General features: G+C 45.3%; 1 pseudogene; it reads left to right on the forward strand.

Annotated features, from left to right (window-relative positions):
• The first annotated feature begins 667 nt into the window (after positions 1-667).
• On the forward strand, positions 668-9,383 carry LOC120049014 (annotated as a pseudogene).
• The last annotated feature ends 267 nt before the right edge of the window (positions 9,384-9,650 follow it).

The following is a 9,650-nucleotide window of genomic DNA, read 5'->3' on the forward strand; positions in this document are numbered from 1 at the left end:
ACCACATCCAGATTTGACTTCTACTGATATGAACCCATACAGAAGTGGTCCATGTCTGTACTAATATGATGACATAGAGAGAGGAAGGAATAAGAGGACAGACGCAGTAGACTGAGGGGTTATGTTGTTGCTGTGGACCAATCACCGTATTAGTTTCTATATTGTGATCTACAATAATGTGGCGTAGTTACAGGTCTGTCCTGAAGGGGGCGATAAGAAGTCCCAGATGTTTACCTTGCTTCGTCACACAGTGTCTCAGAATCAACAACAAAAAACTTAGATATGTTTAGAGGTAAATAGTTTTAAAAATGGATTAATGTATTCAACATGTAATGGTGTGAAGCTAAATTAAACTCTAGACTTTAACCTGGAAATCCAGCTCCCCAGTTACAGCTTTGAAACTCCTCCCATCTCTGGTCAGTGGTAAAACATTCCACACAGCTCTGCCTCTGATGTAAACTACCGTTCAAAAGTTTGGGGTCACTTTGAAATGTCTTTGTTTTTGAAAGAATAGAATGAATGTATCAGATACTCAATCTAAGCTCATAAGAGGTTAATATATTGTGAGTGATAACTCCAGATTTACAGTATTATTTATATATTTTGTTACACAATTGGCTCTCTGATCCTGGAGAGCCCTCCCTATCCCATAACTGAGGGAGAATCTATGACTCTCAGCTGTACAAATAGATATCAGGAAACAAACCCGAACCCCAAGGTTGATTTCTACAAAGATGGAGTACTCATCAGGAATGAGACCACATTAGAGATGACCATCCCTGCAGTTTCCAAGTCAGATGAAGGCTCCTACAAGTGTAAATCTAATGAAGGAGAATCACCAGAGAGCTGGGTGACAGTGAGAGGTGAAAAAACTTTTATAATCACATGACCTTTTCATAATATCAGTGGTCATCAGTCATTTGCTGTGTTAAAAAGCATACTGTAGGTTTGGAGTTACAAGCTCAGGCTGGTCATCTGATCTCAAGTCAGTTTTCAAATATATATTCACTTTGTCCACTACTTTATTTATTTTCTACAACTACCTCAGAGTCGGATGGTGATTTGTTGTTCTCTCTCCAGGCGTAACTCCTGGACCCTCTACATCAGTCCTAGTAGGAGTGGTTGTGGGCCTGGTTGTTCCTGGTGTTCTACTGGCCATTCTCCTGGTACTGCTGTGTCGATATAAAAAAGCCGGAGGTGAGACTTTCATCAATTCACATTTATCTTTTTAGTTCATGTTTAGGAGAAAAATGTCTAATTACAAAAGTTTAAAACAGTAACGAATTGATACAGTATAATATTATGCATTTCTCATTACAGGTTCCTGTTGCAACAGAATATTCTGGTGAGTACACCTGTCTTTCAACTTTTCATACAGTAAAATAGAATCTGTGTGTTTCATGAGTATCTCTCTCCCTGTAGGCCCCCCCAGCCCCAGAGGACCAACCTGGACCCCCAACAGGACCAAGGATCTACCCAGGGCCAGGCTCCTGATGCTGTGTATACATGTCTGCAGCATGGTCAGTCTCTCAGCCCAGACCACTGTCACTCTCCTCTCTGTAACTTCACATACTGACTTTTCACCATTCACTTTATATAGATGTTACCGTAATTTTTCTATATGATGCATCTTATCTGCAGCTACAGCAATTGTATCTGCTTTGTATTGTGTATTGAGTTTTATTGTTGATTCATTCAGATGATAGAATAACATATTTGTATATGAATTTCCCAAAAAGTATTATTCACGTTTTCTTCTAATGGCCTGTACTTTTACAATATCTTTGCATTGTGCTTTTTAAATAAACAATTTTTTATCCACCAGATGGTATGAGTGCTTTCTTACAGTAAATAGATATTGTCATCATCATCATCAACTTTTCCATACAACCTCAATAGGTCAAACCTCCTTTAAGCCTAGTAATGATCTCAGTCTCCACAATGTGTGAGTTAAAGGGCAATCTGTTATTTCTACATACATTTTTGGACTTAATTATATCTACCCATTGAATCTTGAAGAATATAACATAAATGCCCCGTGAGCAAAGTTCAAAAGCCGTACCCCATCAGCTGAAGACCCGTTGAGTTTTTCAGAATGACTTTTGGGGGAAGAGTGTGCCTGAAAAGAACAGTTCTTCTCAATTTTATGATGTCATATACTCTGCAGGAGTTCTGAGGAGCTAGTAACCTACGTACGAATAACTACCAGTTCTCCCATATTGCCTCCTCATCCTACAGACAGGTCATGACGATTAATGACATTAGTGGTGTATGACTTTGACTGATATTTTCAGTGTCCCTGCATGGTCCGGAAGGTCACTGTTCCAGTTAGGGGGTTTCTGTGTCTATGTGTTAATGTCTAAGTGGTCAGACAGACAGCCGGCAGCCAGGTCATTGTCACTGTTCCTGAGAAACAGTCACAGGAAGTGACATCACCACAAGCTGTTATATGAAACGTAGAAGGGGGGCCTCTATCAGTAACCTGGGACCCATTACCTTCCGAAAAAGTTTGCAGGTGATTCATGTCCCTCAGTCACACTGACCTATGAGCATGCAGAAGAAGTCATGCAAACACTTCTGCAGGCATATGAAGCCAAGATGAAACTGCACAGACAGTGTTATGACATTTTTGCTCTCTCTCGCTCTATCTAAAGAGCTTTTTCCAGCGATGCTCCTATAGAGCTGTGGTCTCATATTAGCAACACTGGCTCTGGTGTGATGGCTATGAGAGTCTGTAATGAAATTAAGATAACCAGATAGGTAACTGGGGGAAAGGTCATGTATCAATTTAAAAACCATCAACAGTTTAATCTGCACCACCTCCAGATCAACTGGAAACTGGCACTTTAGTTTGTTTTGGGACGTTGGAAGTTTGTCCTTCAGATGTTTTGTTATGCCACTGAACCATGAGATACAATCATAGTCATAGTGGCCCTGCATCAGAGATGTTGCCAGGGTCCTCATAGTCTCTCTATCCAGGAACTTGGCTACCCTTGCCAGGAACTTTGTCCTGGAGTGAACATTCCCAATGGCCTTCAGAGCCACAAGTTCACATATCATGTGTTGGTCCAGTTCACATCCCAATGAATGTAACAGAGCATTTTTCCTTCACCGCTACACTATTAAACCTGACTGAGAAGTTGGAAGAGTTGTTCACTTTGTGTTTGGAACCAAACAGGATACATTCTGTCTTGCCTAAATGGATAACCACTTACTGACTTTAGTCAGTTGGCTGCTTAGGGTCTTTTCAACGGTCTCCTTATTCTAATGTGAAACCAAGAGGGTAGAATCATCCCCAAACAGGATCTATTACATGTGCTTGCTTGCATGATAAAGTAAGAAAAATTGTCAGCTTTCTCTAACTTCCTTGTTGGTTTTTACATGGTGTGTGTTGACTGTAGAATGCCTAGTCATCAGTGATTGGTTGGATATCTCGAAACATTTGCTTTATTACTGTTTGATAACACCTACATAATACCTATATTCAGGAACATAACATGATGTACTGATTCTGCAGTTTTGAATGAGTGGCGATTGTGTGGTTGGAACAGCAGCTTTTGCAGTGCTTCTAGAACGTAACAGATCTTAAGACCCTGTGCCTAATGGCTGTCATTCATTACATTTAAGGCGATATGGGACTGTATCAAATTATTGTTTCTATTACATAATATGATACATTGCAGGACTAGGATAACTGCAGTTATGTCTTAAATTCTTCAATGAACTGTAACTGTTTTTTTTTCTTAATTCATGACTGATATTTTTTAGAAGGCTTTATAAAACATTACTTCAGACTGATATGTAATTATAATTTTTCCCATCCAGTATATGATGCATTTCTGGTGAATAATTACACAGTAAACACAGTGGTATTTGTACTTGTGAGCTGAGGAGGGGTTATCAGATCTACCCCCACTTCTCTTTTCCTGTCATCTCATCCTGTTCTACTGAATGTGGGGGAGGAGTGGACTTTAATGAAGTAAAATAGGACCCACACACTCAGATACATAAAGATATAAAGTGAAAATATGCTAAGTTCCACGTACAGCATAAATGAAACCTGGAAATGCGCTCTATAAATCCAATCCATTATCTATTATTGATTAGGTAGGACTTTGCATTGTAGTGTATTATTGTGTAGTTATTCATGTTGGCACACTGTCACAAGTATTACAGTCACACTGTAACTGTAACGTTCTTCTACCTCGTCCTCCTCCTCAGACGAGGAGAGGAGAGAAGGATCAGATGACCAAAACGCAGCGTTGTGAAATGACATGATATTTATTCAAACAAGACGAAAAACGAACTATACTTGATAATAAACAAAATAACAAAACGATGTAGACAGACCTGGACGTAAGAACTTACAATACAACGAAGAACGCACAAACAGGAAAAATGACTACACAAACGAACAAACAAACAAACCGAAACAGTCCCGTGTGGCGCAACATACACAGACACAGGAGACAACCACCCACAACAAACAATGTGAAACCACCTACCTTAATATGGTTCTCAATCAGAGGAGATGAAAACCACCTGCCTCTAATTGAGAACCATATCAGGTCACCCATTTACCAACATAGAAACACATAACATAGAAATGCCCACCCACACTCACGCCTTGACCGACTAACACATACAAAAACAACAGAAAACAGGTCAGGAACGTGACATAACCCCCCCCTTAAGGTGCGTACTCCGGACGCACCACTAAAAGTCTAGGGGAGGGTCTGGGTGGGCATCTGACCACGGTGGTGGCTCAGGCTCTGGACGAGGTCCCCACCCCACCATAGTCAATCCCAGCTTCCGTATTCCCCTCCGAATGACCACCCTCCAAATAAACCCCACTGTATTAAGGGGCAGCACCAGAATGAGGTAGCTCAGGACAGAGAGGTAGCTCAGGACAGAGAGGTAGCTCAGGATAGAGAGGTAGCTCAGGATAGAGAGGTAGCTCAGGATAGAGGGGCAACTCCGGACTGAAGGGCAGCTCCGGACAGAGAGACAGCTCTGGACTGAGGGGCAGTTCTGGATTAATGGCAGCTCCGGGCTGAGGGGCAGCTCATGGCTGGCTGGCGGCTCTGGCTGCTCATGGCTAGCTGGCGGCTCTGGACGCTCATGGCTGGCTGGCGGCTCTGGACGCTCATGGCTGGCTGACGGCTCTGGACGCTCATGGCTGGCTGACGGCTCTGGACGCTCATGGCTGGCTGACGGCTCTGGACGCTCATGGCTGGCTGACGGCTCTGGACGCTCATGGCTGGCTGACGGCTCTGGACGCTCATGGCTGGCTGGCGGCTCTGGCCGCTCATGGCTGGCTGGCGGCTCTGGCCGCTCATGGCTCGCTGACGGCTCTGTCTGCTCATGGCTCGCTGACGGCTCTGGCTGCTCATGACTCACTGGCGGCTCTGGCAGATCCTGGCTGACTGGCGGCTCTGGCAGATCCTGTCTGGTTGGCGGCTCTGGCAGATCCTGTCTGGTTGGCGGCTCTGGCAGATCCTGTCTGGTTGGCGGCTCTGGCAGATCCTGCCTGGTTGGCGGCTCTGGCAGATCCTGTCTGGTTGGCGGCTCTGGCAGATCCTGTCTGGTTGGCGGCTCTGGCAGATCCTGTCTGGTTGGTGGCTCTGGCAGATCCTGTCTGGTTGGCGGCTCTGGCAGATCCTGTCTGGTTGGCGGCTCTGGCAGATCCTGACTGACGAATGGCTCTAGCGGCTCCTGACTGACGAACGGCTCTGACGGCTCGGGACAGACGGGCGGCTCTAATGGCTCGGGGCAGACGGATGGCTCAGATGGCGCTGGGTAGACGGATGGCTCAGATGGCACTGGGCAGACGGATGGCTCAGATGGCGCTGGGTAGACGGATGGCTCAGATGGCACTGGGCAGACGGATGGCTCAGATGGCACTGGGCAGACGGATGGCTCAGATGGCACTGGGCAGACGGATGGCTCTGGCCGGATGAGGCGCACTGTAGGCCTGGTGCGTGGTGCCGGAACTGGAGGCACCGGGCTAAAGACACGCACCTTCAGGCTAGTGCGGGGAGCAGGGACAGGGCACACTGAACTCTCAAGGCGTACTATGGTCCTGGTGCGTGGTACCGGCACTGGTGGCACCGGGCTGAGGGCACGCACATCAGGACGAGTACGGGGAGAAGGAACAGTGTGTACAGGGCTCTGGAGACGCACAGGTGGCTTAGTGCGTGGTGCCGGAACTGGAAGCACTGGGCTGGAGACACGCACCATAGGGAGAGTGCGTGGAGGAGGAACAGGGCTCTGGAAACGCACTGGAAGCCTGGTGCGTGGTGTAGGCACTGGTGGTACTGGGCTGGGGCGGGGAGGTGGCGCCGGAAATACCGGACCGTGCAGGCGTACTGGCTCCCTTGAGCATTGAGCCTGCCCAACCTTACCTGGTTGAATACTCCCCGTAGCCCGACCAGTGCGGGGAGGTGGAATAACCCGCACCGGGCTATGTAGGCGAACCGGGGACACCATGCGTAAGGCTGGTGCCATGTATGCCGGCCCGAGGAGACGCACTGGAGACCAGACGCGTTGAGCCGGCTTCATGACACCTGGCCCAATGCCCAATCTAGCCCTACCAGTGCGGGGAGGTGGAATAACCCGCACCGGGCTATGAACACGTACAGGAGACACCGTGCGCTCTACTGCGTAACACGGTGTCTGCCCGTACTCCCGCTCTCCACGGTTAGCCTGGGAAGTGGGCGCAGGTCTCCTACCTGCCCTCGGCCCACTACCTCTTATCCCCCCCCCCCCAAGAAATTTCTGGGGTTTCTTCTCGGGCTTCCAGACACGTCTCCTTGCTGCCTCCTCATACCACCGCTCTTGGGCTCTCGCTGCCTCCATCTCTTCACGAGCGCGGCGATATTCCCCAATATGAGCCCAGTGTCCTTTTCCCTCCAATACTTCATTCCATGTCCAGGATTCCTGTTTAGTAGACCACTGCTCGAACTCACACTGCTTGGTTCTGGTATGGTGGGTGGTTCTGTAACGTTCTTCTACCTCGTCCTCCTCCTCAGACGAGGAGAGGAGAGAAGGATCAGATGACCAAAATGAAGCGTTGTGAAATGACATGATATTTATTCAAACAAGACGAAAAACGAACTATACTTGATAATAAACAAAATAACAAAACGATGTAGACAGACCTGGACGTAAGAACTTACAATACAACGAAGAACGCACGAACAGGAAAAATGACTACACAAACGAACAAACAAACAAACCGAAACAGTCCCGTGTGGCGCAACATACACAGACACAGGAGACAACCACCCACAACAAACAATGTGAAACCACCTACCTTAATATGGTTCTCAATCAGAGGAGATGAAAACCACCTGCCTCTAATTGAGAACCATATCAGGTCACCCATTTACCAACATAGAAACACATAACATAGAAATGCCCACCCACACTCACGCCCTGACCGACTAACACATACAAAAACAACAGAAAACAGGTCAGGAACGTGACAGTAACAAGTATTAGAGTGTAACAATGAGTAATTACAACACTTGTACATCGTACTACATGAATAATTACACAGTAATAAGATCATTGAAATATAGTGTGCAACCATTGATTGATGTCATAATTGTTTTATTTGTAATTTTATTTACCCTTTATAACGTATTTATTTGTGTGTTTCAGATGTGGGTGTTCCTCTGATCATCAACAAGAGAGTGGGGGACTCCGTGGAGCTGGTGGCAGGCTTAGAGAGGGGACATTTCCAATCCTTGGAGTGGAAGTATATGGGAAAGGAAATTGTAGAATTCAACACAGAAGCCGTTTATTCACCTGCATCCCAGTTTGAGGGGAGACTAAAGATGAACACCAAAAACTTCAGTTTAACAGTCAGAGAGCTGACACTGCAAGACTCAGGGGATTTTCTACTTACAGGCGAAGGGGACAGGGGACAAAGGTCAGATTGGCAGTAAGACCATCACTCTGAAGGTCCACGGTAGGCTGTTTTCACCATTTTTGCATCCTATTTTGATATCATTCTAATTTATATCCATAACCATGGCTAAAGATCTTTAAACTATAACACAGGTTTTGTGGTTTCATACTGACCTTACTCACAATGCTTTGTTACATATCCATCACATTTTCAAGTCATCTTTCTCCTGGTGGTATGGCTATGGTAGGGTTCATTTAGAAGACTGATTACGAGTCTTTATCTCTCTCCTGGTTGGTCAGAGCCTATATCCAAGGTGGCGATCCAGACAGACATCAAGCTATTGGCCAACCGCTCCTGTACGGTACGGCTGGTGTGCAATGTGTCATGCTACCCTAACCTTACCTACACCTGGGAGAGAGACAATGAGATCTACGGGGACGCCCAGCAGATTCACTTCTCTCTCTCACCAGCAGAGAGAAACATCAGTGTAAAGTGCAACCTGGTCAGTTGGAAAACTGCCTCTGCGACAGTAAAGTGTAGAAATGACACAACCACCCCAGGTACCTAGATATCATAATAATCCCTTCCATACACTTTTCAGTGTGCTTATACGATAATGTTGAACGCAATGTGATTACATTGGATGTACTGTACATTGATATAGAGCCATTCAGTCTTTATCATATTGTATAGTCTAATCGTGTGTGTTGTAGAATATGTGACAGGACTGGTGTGGTATACCATCTACATCGGAGTATCAGTGGGAGGTGCTGTGGTGCTGATCCTCACTGTAGCTGTGGCAGTGTGCTACTGCAGGGGCCGAAGTAACACAGGTATGTACAGCTTAGGGGCCTCCACTATACTTAAGGTGACATTTCTGTTGGTTCTAGATGTATTCTTCAGCTGATATGATTTTTGTGGGGATTTGCTAGAAATTCGAAAAAGAGTGAGACCCCTAATTTATTCCTGGGTATGTTTGTTGATATCCTGTATTAAATGTTTCTGATTGGTTGATATTTTGATATTTTATAAAAATCACAGAAGATCTAACTGACAACACAATATATGCTGATGTTATGGACAACACAAGAATTAGAGATGTAAGTATGCATTGCCATTATTATGTATCTGAATGTGTGAAGCTGTATGTACTGTATTGTAATGGGCTGTATTTTGATTCCAGACAAGATCAAACAGTCAGGTAAACCCAATATCCATCTATGAGACTGTCAATGATCTGGTTATCCCAAGATTGAACAAGGTAAGATATAAATAGTCATAATGGTAAAATGTCTGTGATTGAATGGAAGACTATGTAGTCTACTTTGAGAATAGTCGATACCTTTCTTGATGCTGAAACAGTTTCTTCTTGATTATCTGTCACATGTAGCCACAGACTCTGTATGACAAGATTACATTTGGACTTCCAGAAGGCACCCTCTCCCTACCAGAAAGTACTGTGAGCTGAACAGGATGTTGTCATAGGCTGGGCCTACCATAGAAATAGAACCCTCTGCATCCTCTGCATCTTACACGTGTATATTCTGTAGATAGGCCTAGATGTTACTGTTAAATTTCATCACAACCTACACTATTTGCTTTATTTCCTTCTCCCTTTGATGATTCTCATATATACAGTATGTCATAAGGCCTTATTGTCACGCCCTGACCTTAGAGATCCTTATTATTCTCTATGTTTGGTTAGGTCAGGGTGTGACTCGGGTGGGAAAATCTA

The sequence above is a fragment of the Salvelinus namaycush genome, chromosome 6, assembly GCF_016432855.1.
Source record: "Salvelinus namaycush isolate Seneca chromosome 6, SaNama_1.0, whole genome shotgun sequence".
Classification (NCBI taxonomy): domain Eukaryota; kingdom Metazoa; phylum Chordata; class Actinopteri; order Salmoniformes; family Salmonidae; genus Salvelinus; species Salvelinus namaycush.